Source organism: Mobula birostris, chromosome 1, assembly GCF_030028105.1.
Source record: "Mobula birostris isolate sMobBir1 chromosome 1, sMobBir1.hap1, whole genome shotgun sequence".
Classification (NCBI taxonomy): Eukaryota; Metazoa; Chordata; class Chondrichthyes; order Myliobatiformes; family Myliobatidae; genus Mobula; species Mobula birostris.
The window spans coordinates 186,130,549-186,154,845 of record NC_092370.1 but is presented as its reverse complement, the minus strand read 5'-3'; the positions used below and the strand labels follow the sequence as shown (position 1 = coordinate 186,154,845).

Here is a 24,297-nt window from a genome sequence, read left to right as displayed (position 1 = left end):
TTTAGGTGTAAAATTCTTCCCCTGTTCTAACAACAGAACAGGATCATAGAGTTCTGGGTTGTACATTGCAGCTTTCTGTTTAAAAGAAATTACATTCTTACAAATTTTGACACAATATTATTGTATTAAGTGTTGTGTAATGAATCAGATTTGATTAGGGAGTTTAAGGTAAAGGAACCCTTAGGAATCAGTGATCATAAAATGGTAAAATTTACCCTGCGGTTTGAGAAGGAGAAAATAAAGTCAGATGTATCAGTACTGCACTGGAGGAAAGGAAACTAAAGAGGCATGAGAGAGGAGCTGGTCAAGACTGGGTGGAAGGGGACTCTATCAGGGATGATAGCAGAGCAGCAAAGGCTGGAGTATCTGAGGCAATTATAGAAGGTGCAGGATAGATGCAACACAAAGACAAAAGGGAGGATGAAGCAACTGTGCCTGATAAGGGAGGTCAAAGGCAGCATAAAAGCAAAAGAGTGGCACATAATATAGCAAAAATTAGTGAGATGTCAGAGGAACACACACAAGTTGCTGGAGGAATTCAGCAGGCCAGGCAGATCTATGGAAAAAAGTGAGCAGTTGACTTTTTGGGCCTAGACTGCACTTGGAACATTGTGAGCAGTTTTGGGCCCCTTATGTAAGAAAAGATGTGCTTTCATTGGGTGTGGGCACGTGGCCAAGTGGTTAAGGCATTGGACTAGCGACCTGAAGGTCATGAGTTCGAGCCCCAGCCGAGGAAACGTGTTGTGTCCTTGAGCAAGGCACTTAATCACACATTGCTCTGCGACAACACTGATGCCAAGCTATATGGATCCTAATGCCCTTCCCTTGGACAACATTGGTGTCGTGGAGAGGGGAGACTTGCAGCATGGGCAACTGCTGGTCTTCCTTGCCCAGTGAAGACTTTCCAGGCGCAGATCCATGGTCTCGCAAGACTCACGGATGCCTTTACTTACTCACTTTCATTGGAGAGGTTCCAGAGGAGGTTCACGAGACTGATTCTGGGAATGAAAGGGGTTAATGCATAAGGAGCATTTGATGGAACTGGAGTTCAGAGGAATCGGGGGGATCCCATTGAAACCTATCGAATATTGAAAGGCCTAAATAGAGTGGATGTTTTGTATAGTGGGGGAGTCTAGGACCAGACGGCACAGTCTCAGAATATAGGTACATCCATTTAGAACAAAGTTGAGGAGGAATTTCTTTAGCCAGGGGGTAGTGAATCTGTGGAATTTACCACCATGGACAGCTGAGGAGGCCAAGTCATTGGGTATATTTAAAGCCAAGTTTAATAGGTTCTTGATTAGTCAGGGCATCTAAGGTGATTGGAAGAAGGCAGGAGAATAGGGTTGAGTGGGATAATAACTCAGCCATGGAGGTGGAGCAGACTAGATGGGCCAAATGGCCTAATTCAGCTCCTATGTTTTGTGGTCTTATTGTGCATTGCCCACTCATTTGCTCTATTTTAACTTTATACTCCCACAGTGTGCAAACATCATTTACTGAAGTTGTGCATGTGATCTATGACTTCATTGGTAGCTAAGAATCACAGAACAAGGGGACCATTTAGTCTTCCTATCATATGGTCCTTTGGTTATAGAGATCATGCTAGTTGTGGACCCAGATTCAGTATCACTGTAAAGTTACCCTAACAAAGAACATTGAATCTCATAAAGAAGCTTAAATATGAATGGGCTAAGTAGCATGGAAGAACAAACTGACCAAAATGTTATGGCTACTATATGTGAACACACAGAGCATTCTTTTTATAATAGAGGCAAAATAATGGCACACAGACACAAACACCTATAATATGCTTGCCATTACAGATTGTAAATGTGATAAAGATTTGTAATTAAATATTCCAGAAAATGACATTTAAAACTGATACATAGAGTAGAAAAGTGGCAGAGTTAGCTCTCTTATTAATGAATGGATAAAGACATTTGAGGGAAAGGATTACAGCTCAAAATTATGAAAGTTTTAAAGCAGCTGAGAAACATAAAACAGTTGTACATAGTTGTCCAGTCATGATGAATCCAAAGATTTATAGGTGCATGTAACGGAAGTAATACAATATTCATGGGGGACTTGAATCTAAAGAAAATGAGGCAAGCCAAATTAGCAGTAACAGTATGGAGGATGAATTCATGGATTGTGCACGAATTGCCTTTTGTAGATCAGTATGTCAAGGAACCAATGACGGAATAGGCTATTTTTGATCTAGAATTATGTAACAAGGGTTAATTGTTAAGTTAGTAATGACTAAATAATAGAATATTATGAAAAAATGAAAAGAAATTTAATTAAATCTGAAACCAGATCCTTAAATGTAAACAAACTAAAGCAGGAAGACAGATGAATTGGGTTGGTTGTAGTAGTTTTAAAAGGTATGGCATAAAATTAGTGATGCCTAATATTCAAAGAATTTACACATGCTGTAGTTTATAAGTGATATAAATCACTTCCAGGTTAAAAATATCTAACAAGAAAAGTAGTGCAGCAATGGCTCTCAAGAGAAATTAACAACAGCACTTAGAGCAAAGGAAAAATCTTATAATAATGGTTCCTAAAAACAGCAGTAAACTAGAGTTTGATTGCATTTCAGAGTTCACCAAGGTATCAACAAGGAAGCAAAAGCAGAATGAGAAAGTAATGCAGTAACAACATAAAACACGATGGTAAAGATTCCCGTAGATATGAAAAAAGGAAAAGATTAGTTCAGCTTCAGGATTTCTTCACAGACATCGACAGGTTAAGTGAATGGGCAAAGGCATGACAGATGTAACATGATGTGGAAAAATAAGGTAATACAGTTTGGTAAATAGAGAATTTGAGTATTTTTAAAACGATTAAGGAATGAAAAGTGTTTGTACGACCTGGGCATCCTTACACTTTAAGTTAACATACACATATAGTAAGCAATTAAGATGACAATATAACTTTTATTGCAGCATGATTTCAATACAAGACATATCTTCCTCGAATTCCGTATGTTCTTGGCAAGACTGTCCATAAAATATTGTGTACAGGTCTAGTCTCTTTACCAAAGGCAGAACATGTGTGTAATAGAGGGAATAAATTGAAGAGTTTCTAGATTGTATCCTGAGATGGTAGCCTTAACTTATGAGGAAGGATTAAGTGGGTTGGCATATAGCCTTATCAAGTTGAGTAAGATGAAGAGTGATTTCATTGAAACATATAGAATTCATATTTGGCTTGACAGGACAGATGCAGAGATATTTCTAGAGGCAGGGATTTAAGATTGCTTCATGTTACTTACAGTACATAAGTGTAAAGGAGGATGAAATAATGGTTACTCTGGATCCAATACAACACACAAAAAACACAATAAGATAAAGAACACAATAATTATAAACACAAGAATTATTAATACATAATAGACATTGATTGTATGACCATTAAGTGATGCTAGGCACAGGAGTGTCTGAAGACAAAGTGACAGTGACAGGAGATAAAGTAGTGGTGGTGGATGAGTGAGTGGAGGTGTTGATCAGCTTCACTGCATGTGGAAAGTAACTGTTTTTGAACCTGGTGGTTCTGGCATGGAAGCTACGTAGTCTCTTTCCTGATGGGAGTGGGACAGACAGTCCACGAACAGGGTGGGCGGGATCTTACTGGCCCTTTTCCAGCACCTTTCTCTATATACAGTATATCTTTGATCATGGGTAGGCTGGTGCCAGTGACAGGCTGGGCAGTTTTGAGTACCCGGTGTAGAGCCTTTCTGTCTACCATGGTGCAGTTTCTGTACCATGCATGACAGTCTCAAAGTGAGGAGACAGCCATTAACAAGAAGAAATTTCTTCAATTAGAAGATAATGAATCTTTGTAATTCTTACTTAATAGAGCAGTGGGGTCAGTAGCTCAGTTGAATGAAGACTGAGATTATTAGATTTTTAAATATTAAGGGAATCAAGGTATATACATTACTGGATGAAAGTGATGGTGAGGTTTAAGATCAACCATGATCACATTGATTGGCAGAGCAGATACATGAGGCTAAATGTCCTATTCTTGCTGTTAGCTCTTTTATTCTATTTCATACTACTTTGTCTATCATTAACATTTAAATGTCAGAAATTCTTTATCCCTTTTTTAACATGTGTGTACATGTTATCAATGTTATTTTTTAAAAAATCAGTTCTTAATTACTTCAGTGAGGTGTGTCACTGATTGGTGGAATACCCAGCTATGTTATGATGTGTAATGATTGAACTAATTGAGCAACCAATTACAAATCAGTTGTTAAGTAATTAGCTGTACTATCTTGGTTTCACACCTGTTATTTATACAAATGACCAGCGTGACAACTATGAAAGAGCAAAGAGATTGAAACTCCTAATTATGTTGATTCATAAATGCTGCAGTTTCCATCTGCAATTTTTCACATAGAGGGCTGTCAGAAATATTTTCTTCCAAGGAAGACATCAAGGAACAAACAGACTAGGATTCCAAATAAGGTAAACATCATGGAAAAAAATATCACCCTGAGAAATGCTCCTGCATTTTGGGCTTCATAACACCAATGGCAGATGGCATTTAGCTGGTCAATTGCCTTGCTGTCATGCACAGCCTCTTAAAGAGGCTAAATCAAATTAAAGAATTAAGGGAGCATTCTAATGCTGTAGATGTTTAATAGTTACTAAATTATTCAAAGATGAAAAACTACTGAAAGAAGACAGAAGATAATTAAACACAAAAAAACTATCTGCTATTTGATACAATGTGAGAGCAGAAACACAGTCAATACTTTAAAAAAAACTAAACACTGATGGGAATAATTACATTATTTCTGATATTTTCCTATAGCCCACACACTGTCATTGATTTGCAGTAAATTGCATAAAATATAAGGTACATTCCAGGCACTCTTGAGTGAACATCAGTTCACTTCAGTTAAAAACAAAACTTTTATATCCATTTGATCACTTATCCAATTGTCTCCAAACTGAAAATTCTCTGGACAAAGCTGAGATTGTTTTACACGTTCACACTTGTAATAAAACATTAATAAAATTATTATAGCAGAGAATCTATATTTTCAAATGTTGTGAATGTAATTAAAATACCACCTTCTTCTCCTTGGGCTAAATACATGCTTGTGTATAGTAATTTTGTTGAAAATTGCACTAGGCAAAGCTGGAGAATCAGACAAAGCCTTGAAACACTGTTAATTGTCACCATGGTGACCAGAAGAATAAGCCATTTTCAAACTCGTACAGAAGACTCACTTTGACAGATTTGGACACTTTTAAGTCTCCTTCAATGTTAGAAGAATGTGGTGTCTACCCATATTTGAGTCAGAGAAGAAAACTATCACAGAGGCTTTCAAAATGAATCTGACCTTGAACATGTAAAAAAAATCTACACATGTTAAATCTATTGTAGTGAAAACTGTGTGAGATAACTGAATGTTATGTAGCAATGCTAAGCAAGTCAAAAAGATTTTAAAATATCTAGTCTGTCAGGATAAAGACTGTATAGTCAGTTTATATGAACTACGCCCCAAAGTTCCCAAGAATTCATCTGCTGCAATACACTTCAGAGTAGAGACTAAAAGGTTGAATAATGGTATTCAAATCAATGCTTTAAAAGCACACATTGAAGCAAGAAGTCCTTTCATAATTTCCTTGCTAGTTTGTAAGAAACTGAATTTGATTGAGTAAATACATAATGAAGCTGAAGTTATCTTTGAGGTTAAAAGAACGTCTTGCAGGTTAGTTGAAACCTGTTTAAAACTAAATAAATAAATATAACTGAAGTTAATGCTGCATGAAATCAATTTAAATTGAATGGCAAATTCTTAAAAACATTTATCTGTAAACTTTTTAAAAAAATAATAACTTCTGTTTTCAATTATTTACAACTTGTCTGCCATTTAGGCTTCAAAGGTAATCTGTGTTTGATGTTATTCAGTGACAAACAAAGACTTTTCATCCTGTTCTAAGTACTGCTGCAAATATATACTGATTTATTCAAAGCTGGTATGTTATTTTTTTGAAGACAATTTATAGGCCAGGATGACCATTTACAAAATTTAGTAGGTACTGTATGTGTAGTTCTATCCAAAACTATTATTATTATTGTATATAGTTGGTTGCTAAAGAAAGATCTTCAGAAATTTAGAACTTAGACTGATTCAGATATTAGACTGGAGTGTTCTCACTGCTTTGGATTCACAGAATGAAAAGAGCATTTGGAGAAAAGTAGCTGCAATCTTTTAATGCTGATGACCTCTGACAGGCTCACAAAATTTAGAAACAAGTGTTTTCTTTAGGAAAAAGAGAAACATATCCATAATTTCTGAAGAGGAGAACAACAGCACAATATCCTACACGTTTTCTTCTGTAACCTAGTAATAATATAACTTGTTTCTGAATACATTTTCTTTATGATCTTTGAAAAGATTAAAGAACTGCAATGTCATTTAAAATTGCTAGAACTCACCAAGCAAATTACATTTGAGGCTCTGAATCAGTTTTTTTTCTTCAAGCTGATTCCATTTACACGCATTGAAAATCACATTACATAGCCCATGCATTGTTAATTGGACATAGATTGCATTATCATCATTATAAATCAAACTCCAAATATCAAAATGAATTGCAAATTCACTAATAGGAGATCATGAAGCAATCTTTTTTAAATATCTTCCATTAATAATTAAATTCAAATTATATTACTTTGAAATTCTCTTATGAGGATAGTCGGCTTATTCACTTTGACCCTGCTTTTAAAATACAGAAATATTTCAATCAGGTTGTTGTTTTCCACTGTCCATTGTTTAAAAAGATCTGTAGTTGAATGCAGGAGTTTTAAAAAAAGAGCAGATTTACCTGAAACCTGAACATTTAATGTATTGAAGGAAAGTACTGGTTGCAGTTAAGAGGTCAAAAGAGCACTTTCTTTACCTACCAAGACTGAAGAAAGCATATTACAAATGACAAGTATGTCATTTTTTTTCAGAATCTTTAAAGTATGGTGTCTATATATAAAAGTATTTAGAAGGTGACAGTAATTTGACAAATCAGGAGCTATTTAAAAGACTTTTGATAATATGGATTGCTGAAGACATGCAGGGTTATTTAACTTGCTGGAATTTTTTTCTGTGAAGATTACATTACGGTAGATTAATATTGCATTATAGCCATTTATCATTAGAAAAAACCTTCCTGTTGATTCATGTTACACAGCCAACAGTAAAAGAGTTCAGATATTAGACTGGAGTGTTCCCACTGCTCTCGATTCACAGAATGAAAAGAAGCAGTTGGAAAAAATAGCTGCAATCTTTTTATGCTGATGACCTCTGACAGGCTCACAGCTCTTCTATCTGCACAGAATTTGCATGGGGTCTGTGTGCATATGAACAATGTAACCTAAATGGTAGACAATCTTTATTCTAATGAAGTGGGTGTCAAGGTCAATGTAAAACTGCAATGATAAATGGAGCACTACTAGGCATGAGGATTCGCTCATACAGTGTGCTGCTTTCACTTAATTGTTGCCTGAAACATGTAAGTTAATAAAACAGAGAAAACACTTTATGCCAATTAGTTTCACTTTAATGTGCTAACATATTAGAAAGGAATCTTATAGATGGATGACAGCATTTTAGTTCTAAGAAACCTGATTACACCAAATCCCATTTTCAACATTGCTAAATGAAAGAGTGGGCTTCTGTTAATAATAGGTAGCAGAAACTGCATTCATAACTTGAGCGAATTTTGCAATTATGATGCAGTCTTCCTGTACTTCACTACTTCAATTTAAGATTCTAATTTTAGTTCACCTGAAAATACAATTCCAAGTACCAATTACACGACAAAATAGCTGTCATTAAAGATGGTTTGACTCTCCCATAACCTCTTTTATTCAATAGGCTGCCCAGCAAGTGGTAATAAGGATCTGGAGAACTGACAAGTTGAAAATATCATCTGTTGTTAATTTTCCTACAATTGGTTTATTAACCTTGATTTTTGGGGTGAATGAATGATTACAAATAGTAATGACGATGCGTGTAAGACAATACTCCTATTTTAATTATCTGAGAGTCAAAACACATTTTACTTTCGTATATCTATTGTTTGAGCAGAAAATAATGAATGTAGCTGAGAACAATAGATGCCAGTGTGGGGGTTCAGTAGCAATGCAGAAAGCTACTGATTGATAAAAGACAAATGTACACATTTTCAAACCCATGCATTCTTAATGTTATATTTTTCATGAAGGAAGGTGCATAGTGTCGGTGAAATGCTTTTGGAGAACCTTCAGACAAATCATACAATGAATGAAGACTCCTTGCAAATTGACAAAAATTTGTGAATATACAAGTCTCCAAACAATGAAGAATGTATTGATGTGGAGCAATGATTAGTGGCGACGAGAGTAGCAGTGATGGGAAGAATTCAAACAAATTCCAAATTGCCAAGAAAATGTGGCTATTAGTAAATGTAAGAATCAAAGGCAGTGGAAAGTTAAGACAATAGGCATATCCACAGGATAGAATAAATGTACCACCTTGGGCTTCTTTAGGCACCTTCATGAAAATTGGTCAAGGAAAAAGAAGAAATCATGTTCATACAATAGAAATGTTATCAGACATAACTAGTCAAACATCTGAAAGAAAAACAGTAATATTAAAAATAATAGCTATTAATTGGCAAATTTATTGTCTGAGGCTTTAAAGAGGTAAATCTGCATTAATAATTATTTTGATCAGAAGCTGTGACATTTTCAAAGAACTTTTATTGATTTTGTGGGAGTTGCTTAATCCCTGTATCAATTGTAATGTTATTCATCCCAGCATATAGTAGCATTTAATATAAACAGTTTACATTCTGTACATCAGATAAAATCATTTCATTCCTGTCTTTAATTATAGCTAGACTTTTTTTTCATAATTTTAACATGAACAATGTGACCCACAGAATTTATATCAACACATCAAATAAGAAGTGCATTTTTAATACTGGTATAATTCACCAACATATACTAAAACAAAATTGGCCACACGAAAGCTCAATACATTAAAATATTTATTTGATAATCACGTGCAGGAAACACTAGATACAGACTCATCTGTGTGAGGTTTGTCCTGTCTGAAGCATTGACGTGTCCATGAGGCAGACCCCAGTGGGGTGTAGGCTGCAAAATTAAATGGTTGTAAAAGAAATCTTAATGTGGGATGGAATTCAGTCTAACCTTGACATGACCTTAGGAAAAAAATGCATAAAGCAAAATTAATGCTCTTTATAACACACATCAGATTTTGTAACCAAACAAGTTTGGAACAAGAAAAATGTGAAACTACTTGAAAAATGTTGACGAGGTCAAATTAAACAACAAACTCTGGAAAAGTGGAGGCTTCAACAGACCAGATCTGTTACTGTGGAAGCATCTAAAGCATTTGGAAATGTTCCAAGCAAAAACAGACACCGAGCAATATTGTTAGCTTGATTATTCTGAGAAAATTGTTTTTATAGTGTGGCTATGGGTGGGAGAAACTGCTAATTGCTTGATTATTACTGCTGGAAAAATAATTTAGAACTATTCATTTGTTCCATTGAATTACTGAAAGCTTGTAGACCAGTTCTGCCTTCGTAAACTAAAACAAGGTATACTTGGCATGTCTTAGAAGTACATAAAATTAACTATTTGTATAATCATCCCATGTTTTCACTTTAAACATAAGACAAAATAAAGTTTCAGTTTTCTGCATGCATGAATTCGCAATTTAAATAGAGTGTACTGATAAGGAAGTTTTACCTTTTGACAGTAAAACAGCCATTTACAGCATTTGATAAGTCTATCTGTATCATCAAGATAAATCATTTCAGAGACTGATTTTTTCTTCCTTGCGATGATTTTAACTTTATAATAAGTAAACAAGTTCAACAAAATGTTTTTTCATTGGCAATGTAGCATTCCATATAAATAATGAAACTACTTCTTAAAATCACTAATAATCCCCTCTGAGCTGATAATAATATTCAACTATTCAAATATTTCCATTATTTGTACCACAGTCCAGTTTGGAAATTAGGCCATCTGGTGGACATTATAGGTAAGGGTAAATAATTCAAAGAACTATCAACGTAAACAACAGGAATTCTGCAGATGCTGGAAATTCAAGCAACACACATCAAAGTTGCTGGTGAACACAGCAGGCCAGGCAGCATCTCTAGGAAGCGGCACAGTCGATGTTTCAGGCCGAGACCCTTCGTCAGGACTAACTGAAGGAAGAGCTAGTAAGAGATTTGAAAGTGGGAGGGGGAGGGGGAGATCCAAAATGTTAGGAGAAGACAGGAGGGGGAGGGATGGAACCAAGAGCTGGACAGGTGATTGGCAAAGGGGATTATGAGAGGATCATGAGACAGGAGGCCCAGGGAGTGGGAAAGGGGAGGGGAAACCCAGAGGATGGGCAAGGGGTATAGTCAGAGGGACAGAGGGAGAAAAAGGTGAGTGAGAGAAAGAAAGTGTGTATAAAAATAAATAACGGATGGGGTACGAGGGGGAGGTGGGGCATTAGCGGAAGTTAGAGAAGTCAATGTTCATGCCATCAACCTGATGGCATGAACATTGAACTCCAACCGGAAGAACAAAAGAACACTTCAAACAACTCTGCAAAAAGGTTATTGAAATGCATAAGACAGGAGATTGATAGAAGGAAATTTCCAAGTCACTGAATATCCCCTGGAGTACAGTTAAGTCAATCATCAAGAAATGGAAAGACTATGGTACAGCTGTAAATCTGCCTAGAGCAGGCAGTCCTCAAAGACGGAGTGACTGTGCAAGAAGGGGACTAGTGAGGGAAGCCACCAAGAGACCTATGACAACTCTGGAGAAGTTACAGGCTTCAGTGGCCGAGATGGGAGAGACTGTGCATACAGCAACTGTTGCCCAGGTGTCTCACCAGTCGCAGCTTTGTGGGAGAGTGGCAAAAAGAAAGCCAGTGTTTGAAAAAATAACAACTCACATGAAATCTCAGCTAGAGTATGCCAGAAGGCATGTAGGAGACTCTGAAGTCAACTGGAAGAAGGTTTGATGACCTTCAATAGTCTGATGAAACCAAATTTGAGCTTTTTGACCATCAGACTAAAGGCTATGTTTGGCATGAGCCAAACAATACACATCAAAAACATACCATCCCTACGGTGAAGCATGGGGGTGGCTGCATCATGCTGTGGGGATGCTGCATTCCAACTGGACCTGGAAGGCTTGTGAAGATAGAGGGTAAAATGAATGCAGCAAAATACAGGGAGATCCTGGAGGAAAATCTGATGCAGTCTGCAAGAGAACTGTGATGGATGAAGATTTGTTTTCCAGAAAAACAATAACACCAAGTATCAAGCCAAAGCTACACAGGAATGGCTTAAAGACAACAAAGTTAATGTCCTGGAGTGGCCAAGTCAGAGTTTAGACCTCAATCCAATTGCGAATTTTTGGCTGGACTTGAATAGGGCTGTTCACTCATGATCCCCATGCTATTTGACAAAGCTTGAGCAGTTTTCTAAAGAGCAATGGGGAAAAATGTGCAAAGCTGATAGAGACCTACCCACACAGACTCAAGGCTGTAACTGCTGCCAAAGATGCATCTACGAAATACTGACCTGAAGGGGGTGAATAGTTTTGCAAACAATTACTTTGTGTTTTATATTTGTAATGAATTTAGATCGCTTTGTAGAGATTTGTTTTCACTTTGATATGGAAGAGTCTTTTTCTGTTGATCGGTGTCAAATTAAATCCACTGCGATTCAATGTTGTGAAACAATAAAACATGAAAACTTCCAAGGGGAAATGCTTTTCATAGGCACTGTACATCTGCAGTGAGTTTCAGTTTTACTGTACCATACAGCAAGTTTTTCTTTACTCAAGAAATAGGCTTTATTAACCCTGTTTAAAGGCACAACATTGAAATAACATTACTTGTTCACCCTGAAACATGAACACCTACAACCTTGTGTGCATCTGTAACACGCTGTTTAGGATTCTCAAGGTTACAGTCATTTTCAGCTTGGGACAATTCCAACCAGCAACTGCTGCCAACTCAGACATTTGTATTGGAGCGCCAGGGTGAGGGGTGATCTCTAAATTGGTAAATTGATTTACAATTGTCACATTTACTGGGGTACAGTGGAAAAAACTTGTCTTGCGTGCAGTCTACAGATCAATTAATTACAATGGTGCATTGAAGTAATACAAAGTAAATAACAGTGAAGCATAGGTCTTCCGGTACATGGAAACTGCAGTGTAGAGAGACAGTAGGTGCAAGGTCACAATGAGCAAGATCGTGAGATCTAGTCTATCTTATACTAGGGAGTCATTCAACAGCGGATAGACTCTCTCCTTGAATGTGGTGGTACGTGCTTTCAGCCTTTTGTATCTTCTGCCTGATGGGAGAGGGAGATGAATGTCCAGCATGGGTGTATCTTCTGCCTGATGGGAGAGGGAGATGAATGTCCAGCATGGGTGGGAACTTTCACTATGCTCGCTACTCTACTGAGTCAGTGAGAAGTGCAGACCATCGCTAGAGGGAAGGCCGGCTTCTGTGATGTGCTGAGCTGTGTCCGCAACTCTTTGCAGTTTCTTGTGGTCATGAATAGAGCTGTTTCCCTAGCAAGCTGTGATGCATCTGAATAGGATGCTTTCCATAGTGCAGAGTGAAAATAGGTGAAGGCCGAAGAGGAACTGCCAAATTTCTTTAGCATGGAAGTACAGATAGATGAGCTTTCCTGGCTGTGGTTGGACCAGAAAAGGATTTGGTGATCACAAACAAGAGACAATATGCAGATGCTGGAAATCCAAGCAACACACCCTAAAATGCTGGAGGAACTCAGCAGGTCAGGCAGCATCTATGGAAAAAAGTAAACAGTCGATGTTTCAGGCTGAGACCCTTTGACAGGACTGGGGTATTGGTAATGTTCACTCCTAGGAACCTGAAACTGTCAACCTTCAGTTCTCAAATGTCATTCTCAAGGAGAAGGAAATTCATCTACATTCCCTTCATCCAATGAAGTAAGGAGAATGGGTATATGACAATTTAGCTGTATTTCAGTTGTTGCCAAAAGGGTAGACATTCCCTAGAGACCTCCCTGGCAAATTACTGCCAGGAATTCCCCAGCAGAGTCTTCCCACAGGGCAAATATATTTCCTGTAGGCACTGTTTATCACCAGCCTTTGCCGGTGCCTCTGACCTTCTGCCAGCACTGTCCCTCAAACACCCTTATCCCATCTTTGCAGCATCCATTCCTTTATTGGCGACACTCCCCTGTAATGGCAAAAGTGTTACTTGTCCCTTTGTGCTGTCTGCAAGATCACACCTAGCATCCTTCATTGCAATAACCACAAGAGCTTTACTGAAACTGTACAGGACTCAGAAAAAAAGCATAGAGCGTCTTCTAAGGGCATGGCTACACAACACAGTAGTATCATATAGCCCTATTAGGGGTAATTAAGTATATAGAAGTAATATTGAACTATTTCTTTGCTGTATAACAATCAATAACACAACATGTTTCAGTTGTACTGCGCATCATGAAATAGCCTACAAAAACTAGTCATTTTCTTCTGGAATTGCAAAATGATCGAATGTATTTACTTGGCTTTTTAATCAAACAATCTGAAGAAAGAGGAATCTGTAGAGTGGCATTCTCAATGATTTGCCATCAGAACATCGTAGTGTTCAGTACAATTTTAAAGATGATCTAAATTTTGAACTTTACATATCATAATAATGTCAAATAAAGAAAAACAGAGCTGAGAGACAATAAACAAAAATAAGCAGCATTAAATTCCTGAACAATGGATATAAAAGCCTTAGAATATTGGGATTTTGTATGAATTTTTTTTGTAAGGATTTTACAAAGAGCAGCTGCAAGCTGGACTGATAGGAATTCAAAATTTATTTAAATTTTATTACCTAAAATATTTCAGTAATTGGTGTACTGTATTTTCTGAGGTATGTTTCAGGTAAACTGAAGATTAGAATTTGGTTAACAATAAGCAACTAGTAAACATTATTGCATGAAGAACTTTGCCAAAATGAAATCACCCTAAACTGAACATCCACCTTAGCGCACTGCTCATAAGATTGAACTAAATAAATGTTTGCACAATATTTCTTCTGTAACAAATACACAATGTCCTGTTGGCAGCTAATTGTCATGAGTCACGTGATACACATTTTATTTTATTTGATGATCACTCATTATATCATTCTCACTTTTTTACAATTTTACACAGATTATTTAGAGAGACTGAATATTACAACCTTCCACAACCCATCTATTTTAACTTTTATTTAAAGTTGCTCTGTATTAATTATTGATTTTTTTCCTTTACTCAGGCTGTTCTCAGATGTGTTAAGTTAACAATTTTTACCATAACTGTGATAGTTTTTCTTGTTGCCAACTTACTTGTAAACATCATAAGAGATAAACATCATATGAGAGTGTTTGTCAGCCTGATCCAGTAAGAAATTTAGTTACAAGCATTAGGAAGGTATAACAATATTTAAATAATAACTTTAAAAATCCACAATATATACAGCAGATGCAAAACAATTTTTCTTTTGTATATCACATATGTGAAGCTTAAATATGTAGCTGAATTGGAATTTAACAATCACTATTAATATTAATGCTAATGGAGCCCCATATCTAAGGAAGGAATGTACTGGCTTTGAAGAGGTTCTCAAGGGGATTTATAAGAATGATTCCAAGAATGAAAGGGATAATGTATGAGGAGCATTTTATGGCTCTGGGCCCGTACTGAATGCAGTTTCAAAGAATGACTGAAACCTACAAATAATGGAAAGGCCCAGAAAGAGTGGATGAGGGGAGGCCAGATAGTGGTGAATCATTGCCACAGACAGCTGGGGGTGCCACGTCACTGGGTATATTTAAAGTGGAGGTTGATAGTTTCTTGATTAGTAAGGGTGTCAGAGGTTACAGGGAGAAGGCAGAAGACTGGGTTGCGAGGAAAAGTAAATGAGCCATGATTGAATAACAGAGTGAACCTGATGGGCTGAATAGCCTAATTCTGCTTCCATGTCTTTTGGTCTTGATGCCTAATAATTATTCTACATAATATTTATGTAATCAGTTTCTAAATGTGAGCAAGTAATATTATTGTGCTGTTCTTAAGATTTTTAGTTCCCGGGAATTGGCTCTTCTAATGAGTTTTATTTATACTTGCAGCACATAGCATTTTTAAAAAAATTCTTATTGAAGGAACTGCATGGGTAAAGCACAGTGGAGCTTGTACAGTTATTTTCTGCAGATACTTTAGAATCCCGCTAGTTTGCATAACTTTGATAAACTTCTTTTCAGTAGCTTCACTAAATGATCTAATTTCAATTCCCAAAATTTAAAAAATAAACAAGGATATGTTTCATTGAAATGGTCAAGATCCCAGTTTCAGTGTTTCTTCCAGAACCATCACACACTCTTTAGTTCTTAGCACTAACTATAGTGACTAAAATAAAGAAAATAAAACAAATGTCTGAAAAGACGTTGCAATAAAAGCCACTGGTCATGACATAATGCCATCTGAAGCATATTAGTAAGGCTGAGGGTAGTAATACTGTAAGCAGGATGTTTAAAGCATTATGAATTAATATATTCATAGGAATAAAATTGAATTGGTAATTTATTTTCATTGCAAACTTTTTTGGAATGTAAATCTTGTTTTCAGAAGTATACTTCTATCTCCTAGGAAACCGCTTTTAGCCTGCCACATTGAAGAAAAAACCAACAGCTGCTTTTGTTTCTAGTGTAAAGCTTCCTCTTCATCTGAGCTCTTGCTTTTGAAAGTGTCTAGACCACACTGTGGTGTTTATATATCTGCACCTGTCTTTCGAAAAGCAGATAATTTTTATTTCTTCAGTATTTTGAGTTTGAATATGCTCAACTCTTTACAGAACATATTATCACACTCACACAAATGAGGTCATTATGTGGACATGGACACATTCTTGATAAGAGCAAGAATCCTGAAGAAACACAGCTGTGTGATGGATTATTCTCTCTGTAATATATTAAGAGTTATACTATGACTTTTCAAATGTAATATCGCATTCTAGCATTCATTCACATGAGCTTTCAAACCTTCTTTACCTTATAATTCACCGCTTTGTCTTATCCATAAATGATTTGGGGGTTTAAAAGAAATGTCAGAGGGAGTTATGTCTTAACTGTTGCTGGGATTATTCCCAGTCACATGGCCACTCTGTGCCACAAGTAGAGCACAAAAAGGTGACAAAGGCAGTGATTTCCTGTCAGTTAAGAGCAGGACAGGGCTGTCTAGAAGTGATGCAAATGAGGGAAACTTTCACCATGGTTTGTTTGATTCACTCAGGGTCAAAGCATGCCGGGCTGAGACACAGAGCAGGAAGAGACGGAAAGGAAATATATCCAAAGCCTCTCAAGAAAATACAGTAGGTCTTCAGAAACTGAATTCCAGTGTCTTCGTCTATGTATCATTTTGCTAAATAGAACGCTGCAAGTACCATCCCAATAAAATTGTTTGACTGTAAAAAGGGTATAATTTTAAAATAATTCTCAAAGTTTCTAGCCATGAAATCAACATTAGATAGAATTGGTTCCACTCTTATGATTCACAAAAGCTGACTTGTATCAATTGCTTCAAAAGAATAGATAAAATTATTTTGGTAATTTATCATTTGGAAAATTACTCCACCACTGATACTCGGTTGCTAGTTTGTAGTCCAGTGCCTGATTTCTTAAAAGATTCAGTAATTATTTTTCATGAAATTGTTTTTGAAAACATTTGTCTTGCTTTGAAATGATTTTGTAAATTATACACGGGGAAACAGACCTTCAAAATCTTTGCAGCAAATATGATTATGCAACTACTCGGCAACAACCATGGCAGGTTGTTGAGTGATCAAAAACAGCATTAAATTGCTTTGTTGAAGCATGTTATGATCTGAACTATAAAATATAATTAGCATTAAATTGCTGGTCATGGCTACCACACCTGTGAGTGCAGTTTCATGAATCAACTAAATGTTTCACTATGTATAAGGGCAATTGGATTGACACTTAAAATGAAGTCAGAGAAAGAATGTTTAAAATGAATAGATTTTCTAATGGGCAAAAAGGTACCCCTCAATATGCGATATTGCTGTCCTCTGGTTTAATGAAATTTTCAAAAGTTTATTTGGCTAAGAACGGTTAATATATTCCTCACCCATAATTTCAGTATCAAAAATAACTTGTCATAACAACTTGTCATCTGATCAATTGTCTTTCTGTAATATAAGCATGATGTAGGTTGTACTTTGCTCAAATGCTTGCATGTTAGTTATCACATTCCGTCGCATTTGTAATGAATAGGAGACAGCGTTGGCAATTGTGTTATGTGTGACCATGTGTTGAGTTTTAATGTGCTTTTATGGCTGATGAAAACCTTTGAAAATATCTAGAATTTGCATTTAATTCACACCTTCAACAGAGCAAAATGTCCCTCGGTGCTGCACTGGATTAAACCCTCAGAATCCTAAAAATAGCCTCAATAATGAAATAATGTCTTCCAGCTCTAAGTTTTAATTACAGTCAACAGTGAGTCTCAGTTGTTCTGGGCCAGATTTCAAGCGGCAATATTGCAATTGATTTAAATGCTCCAAAGCTAGAGGGGAAAAATTCAGGCAGAGTACCCTTCTCTCCATGCACATTAAATATTGAATAGTGGTAGGGTTTGATTATTTTGTGATGTTTCCATCACCAGCCAGTCACCTTGCCCCACAGCTCCCTGGAAGATAAACTGTTACTGTACACCATATTCTTCATGTGAAAAATTTGATCACTGATATATACCAAACAGGAATAAAGGTTGTTAAGAGGGGAGGCAAACAAAACTATTCAAGTGTTTTAAGTCTTCATAATTAATTTTCCCTCCCCGGGATAAGACTTGGATCCATCCATTTATAGTAGAAACTGAATATTTGGAGTTCACATCAACCTACTCAAACACTAACTATTTTTTAAACAGGCAAGATGTAGAAGGAGTCATATCACTTACTAATGACAGTTGTTGCTATACCTGCAGGGGGAAATAAAAATACAATATTGTGGCTCAGTAGTTCAGTGGTAGAATGTTGGATCCTCAAGTCCAAATATCCAGAAGCATTCATGGTGAAGTTTCTGTTATGAGCAGAATTGATCATCACAGTTGTTCCATCTGGATGCACCCATGATTTGGTTATTGAATAAAGGAGTAACGTTGATAGAGTATCAGAAACGTCTATCAACAAGGATGCTCCAGCTACTTCAACAAGAGGTTTCAGGTGGTATCAGATAACCTAGGTTGCCAAAAAATATGCTGGGGAAGCAGAGTCTCCTGTAGTCTTTACGCAAATTTAATAAAAAACAATGGCTACTACTATGTGTAGAATCACCGTGATAATATGTCCCCTTGAATACCTAAGCCTCTTTAACCAGTTGTTCAGTTACTGAGATAAGAACTTGATGGTTGCAATCCGGTACATACTACCTGAACAGTTAGTGGAGGCAGGTGCTCTCAAAGCACTTGCATATCAAGCACACACTTGAAATGCCAATGCATAGAAGGCAGCTGACCAAGAGCAGCTAAATGGGATTAGTACAGATAGGTTCTTGATGGTCAACATCATTATGGTGGGACAAAGGGCCTGGTTCTGTGTGGTATGACTTTATGCCTCTAAAAATGGACAAGAATACCACAGATCCAGTCACTTAGTCTTCAGTTAGTTTATCTCAGCCAATTGTCCTTATTTCCATAGGTTCAGAAGGGTAATTTTCTTCACTGCTACTCAGGAATAAATTGCAACGCTGTTCTTTTGAGGATAACAGATGGGAAAACTGGACAAAGTATCTTGCATACTGCTAAAGTTCACACATAGTAATTGGCTACTAGCAGGAAGGATAACAAGAAAGGGAGGATGACTCCACACCTCTGAAGAATTAGAGGCTTCAAAAAGAGAAAGCAAGAATACTTAGAAACATAGAAAGCCTACAGCACTATACAGGCCTTTCGACCCACAAAGCTGTGTCGAACCTGTTCTTGCCTGAGAAATTACCTAAGGTTACCCATAGCCCTCTATTTTTCTAAGCTCCATGTACCTATCTAGGAGTCTTTTAAAAGACCCTATCATATCCGCTTCCACCACCGTCGCCAGCAACCTATTCCATTCACTCACCACTCTGCATAAAAAAAACTTACCCTGACGTCTCCTCTGTACCTACTTCCAGGCACCTTAAAACTGTGCACTCTCGTGCTAGCCATTTCAGCCCTGGGAAAATGCCTCTGACTATCAACAGGATCAATGCCTTTTATCATGTTATACTCCTCTATCAGGTCACCTCTCATCCTCCGTTGCTCCAAGGAGAAAAAGCAGAGTTCACTCAACCTATTCTCATAAGGCATGCTCCCCAATCCAGGCAACATCCTTGTAAACCTCCTCCGGACCCTTCCCATGGTTTCCACATCCTTCCTGTAGTGAGGTGACCAGAACTGGGCACAGTACTCCAAGTGGGGTCTGACCAGGGTCCTATATAGCTAAAACATTACCTCTCGGCTCCTAAACTCAGTCCCATAATTGATGAAGAACAATGCACCGTATGCTTTCTTAACCACCGATTCAACCTGCACAGCAGCTTTGAGTGTCCTATGGACTCGGACCACAAGATCCCTCTGATCCTCCACACTGCCAAGAGTCTTACCATTAATACTATATTCTGCCATCATATTTGACCTACCAAAATGAACCACCTCACACTTATCTGAGTTGAACTCCATCTGCCACACCTCAGCCCAGTTTTGCATCCTATCGATGTCCCGCTGTAACCTCTGACAGCCCTCCACACTATCCACAACACCCCCAACCTTTGTGTCATCAGAAAATTTACTAACCCTTCCCTCCACTTCCTCATCCAGGTCATTTGTTAAATTCACAAAGAGAAGGGTTCCCAGTACAGTTCCCTGAGGCACACCACTGGTCACTCCACTGGTCACTCACCTCCACACAGAAATGACCCATCTACAACCACTCTTAGCCTTCTGTGGGCAAGCCAGTTCTGGATCCACAAAGCAATGTCCCCATGGATCCCATGCCTCCTTACTTTCTCAACAAGCCTTGCATGGGGTATTTTATCAAATGCCTTGCTGAAATCCATATACACATCATCTACTGCTCTACCTTCATTCAATGTGTTTAGTCACATCCTCAAAAGCTTGTGAGGAAATTAAGAGAAAACACGAGCCACAGTGGCATCTGAGAACTAACCTTGGGTATTAAGAAGAAAAACACAGATCCCACTCAATATTAAATGTATTATGATTAGTTGTGTATCATGATATTCTCTTATGACATCTAATGATCAGAGCTGTAGTAGAAAATTACACTTTTAAAAAAACATGCAGATTCCTCAGTGATGAGAGATGGCTATTATTCTGTGATCTCAGCTCAGGTTCTAAGAACTCCAGCACAGTGGCATCAAGCTAAAAATAACTAAAGTTTAAATGAATCAGAGCTAAATAATCTAAAAAGGGAATACAGAGCAAATCAATCAGTATCCACAAGAGAAATGAAGGTTAATGTTTCAGGATGAACCCAAAACCATTGAGTATTTCCAGCACTTCTGTCCAAGAACCAGGACACAATACCACACTAGAAAACAGTAATTAGAAAGCCGCAAAATTCATCTCTATGAATTGAGATATGATTAGATTGGTGCACTTAATTTCCTCTCATTTCTTCCATGATGATTATTAGATCTTTTGCCAAGAATTTATACTTTAATCCACTTAATGCAGATGAGAAACTAATTAATATTTTTTTCCCTTTAATGGAATGCCACCAACAAAAGAACCATCTTTAGTGAAAAGCAAAGTATTTCACAAGTAGACATGTGTCTGAAAGTGGATGCCATTTTATGTGTAAACCAGAGTATTGCTTGGTTTCAACTAAGCTCTTCCAATTAATGATAAAAATTAAAGCTAACTCATCACAAGGACCACATTTACAATGTACTGGAATGTATCATATTGCAGAACATGAAACTGCAGAGCAAGTGTGTTGGATGTTAATGTAATAGTGAAGGCCAGAGGAGAAAATCTAGCTGCAGCTGAATCAGACTGAAGGAAACTGAATTCACAGTTGGTGGAGTTGCAGCAATATTGTCTGTTTCAAAATGATGATAAATTTACACAGCTAGTAATAACTAATACTCTGAAAAGCATTAAAACTGTGTTAAATAAGCTGTCAGAACTGCAGAATTAAACAATGGAAACTTTAGGTTTAAATAAAATAAGTGAACAAACCACAGCATCAAACTCTGCAGGTACATATTTCATGGTTGAAATCAAACTGTCAGAGAGAAATGCACATTCTGCAAATGCTTTGAAACCTGCTTCTAAAATCTGGCAAAGTAGCGCAATATGTGCTGGCCGACACCTTGCCAACTAAAATCAGATACATAACAACACATTCAATAACAATAGCTGGCAACTCAGTGAATGTTTGAAGCCACAGGAATTGTTCCCAGGGGCAGAGAAAATTTCCAAAAGTTTCAGACTAGCCTTTTGGTGACATATAAAAGATGATAGGAAACTTGGGGAAAACATGGCAGCAGAGCTGTACTTCAGGGCCATTTAACTTTGAAGGATATGCTTCATTGAAACCATAAAATAGAGGCACGGCCCATTTTGAACAGGAATAATACCACTTGGGATTGGTGGTGACATAAACATCATTAAGAATGCCATATACAACACTGTCATTAGTTCATATTGTAAAAGCAAATATATATCACAATTGTGCATCAATATAAACAAAACAGCATTTTTCAAATACAATGAACATGTATATACATTTATTTAGAAGAGGCTATTTTTTCCATAAGCCTTGTCTCCAATTTGCTGTGAAGTGTGAATTCAAAGATTTACTATTAAGTGGATAGCTCAGGGATCTCATTCCAAAACAAAACCTTTGTTTTCGTACAATAAACCCATTAGTAGATGGGTCAATGCATGATTTCTTTGAGAATGTGGATGTTGGTGCATCTGAAATTCAAATGACAGCCTCAGAACATGGCACTGTGCTATAGAATAATACCCATCAGCAGCCAATCACATTGCATTATTTCAATAAACAAATCAACCTTTTATACACAGATGCAAGGCAACATCAGAATGGCATATTCTTAGGGGAAGTAAATTAGAAGTCTGAACTTTTCTTAAGATTCTCCCACCCCTCCCCCATAAGCCACACCGCAAAATACCACAGGGAAAATAGTCCTCTTTCTGGATTTGTCGCAAATGGAAATATAGTTTAAGAAGATATGACAACGGGAGTTCTGAATGTTTGATAGGAAAAATACAGCCACAAAATTATGGTATTGTTTTAATATTCTAAACTTAAAGACTTGAGTAGAAATAATTCATTTGAAACACAAGGGGATTGGTAAAGTGCCTTTAAATTGCAGAATTGTAATGTAAAAACAGAGCCTTCTGTCATGTGAGGTGGTCAGCATAGTTGTTGGTCAGCTGCTTTGAACTCCAAAATTAGCTGAGCATGCTTTCATAGTGTGCAAAGAAAAAAAAGATTTTAAAAGCTGTTTGTTACAAAACTGATATTAAAGCAAAATCTTGTCCTTACTATTTTGCCAACATTCTGCATATTATCAACAGGCGGAATTTCCAAGCAAAATTTACTGACAAATGACAAAGACTGTATTTTATTTGTTCAACAAAACTTTCATCTGCAGGGGTTAATATGCAGGAGAAAATCTTTATCCTTCTAGAACAAAAGGGAAAAAATACCTTTATATCAGCATTTAACAAAAAGAAGAACGGAGTAAAGGAGATTCTAAAGATAAAGTTCAGTGGAGGTGAGGAGCGAAGCTGTGAGAAGATAGTAACGGCAAATGAAGCAGTCTGCTTGATTCTTCTAAACAAGCCCTCCTCAGCTAAGGGCTACTTTGAAGTTTAAAGAACTTGCTTCTTTCACGAGTCTGTGTGTGCATCACTGCCCACCACTAATTAGCAGCATGCCAGTTTCATCCAGGTAAAGGAAGGACCCCAAATGTGGTGCATTCAAATAAAAATCAAAGAATACACAAACCCCTTTGTGCTTACTACAGTGCTTCAAAAATTCTCTTTTCATGTATGTAGTTATGCCCCTGGAGAATGCATGTGTGATTTGCTCTCACAGCTACCCTTGCTTCTCTCCCAGGGCTGTTCCTGCATGTGGTCTGTTTTCTTTCCTCACGGTTTCTCAAAAAATACAAAATCTGATTGCCCCTTATCTATCACTCCTGTACACCACCTATGGATTAGTGGCATCCACCCCCCACTGGCAGTGTGACAAACAATGCCCCCGGCTGCTTCCATTACTTTAGCTGATAATGCACAAACCTGGACCAGAGACATTTCTCCTGCTGCCACTCTTTAAAATGATAGTAAGTTCTGATGAAGCCACTAAGATAAGAGAGAGGCTCCTATTTGACCTTGAATTTCCATTCCTTGTATAAAAATGAAAAATTACGAGAAGAGCCAGAGGGTGGTTGTTTCTTGTCATTATCCTGTTGTCAATTCTGATGGTGGTTATTAATTTTTTCCTTTACGATTCACAATCTGCTCTTTGAAACGTGCCATATGTTCAAAGCAATTCAGGGATGACAACTGTCAGAATTACAACAATAAAAAATAGCCTAAATGAGGCAGATTTACTGCTGTGGAGGTTTGGCTGAAAATAACCCCAGAAATGCTAACATATTACTCCTTCCCTGTTTTAAAATGCCATCGTATCTATAGTATAAGCTTCAAGTTTTTTTAAATCAGTAAAAGAACAAAACAATATTCTACAACATTGAGAATTTAATAGTTTATGTAACTGAAAGATGCTGAAATACACATTCCTCATTTTTCTCTTTGAGACTATTTAAATTAATACTAGATTCTAAAATATTTGTTTTAATCTTGTGTAAAATAACAACTCAAAGCAATAGAGGCTGCCCTATTTATAACTGATAAAAATTCATTGAAACCTGACTGGTATCGATGCAGTGATAAACCATACTCCTGGCAAATTTTGTTCTTACAGTTTCTGAAGGGCAGACTAATCTGTCTGAAGCTTCAAATAAAAACACACACTGTAAAGTAAAGCCCCTGCTTGCATTGACTATTCATTTTGTTTCAGTCTATTTATTAATCCTGTCTCCTTTATTTCTGCTTCACTATAGGAAGGATTCTTCATTCCTTTATAAAATTAAACTTAAT

The 24,297-nt window shown here is 37.0% G+C and overlaps 1 protein-coding gene across 5 annotated transcripts in view; it reads right to left on the bottom strand.

The window, feature by feature from the left end:
* The window catches only part of akap6 (A kinase (PRKA) anchor protein 6), a 349,373-nt gene that overhangs the window by 102,070 nt on the left and 223,006 nt on the right, over positions 1-24,297 (bottom strand). The gene's annotated exons all lie outside the window — the stretch shown is intronic.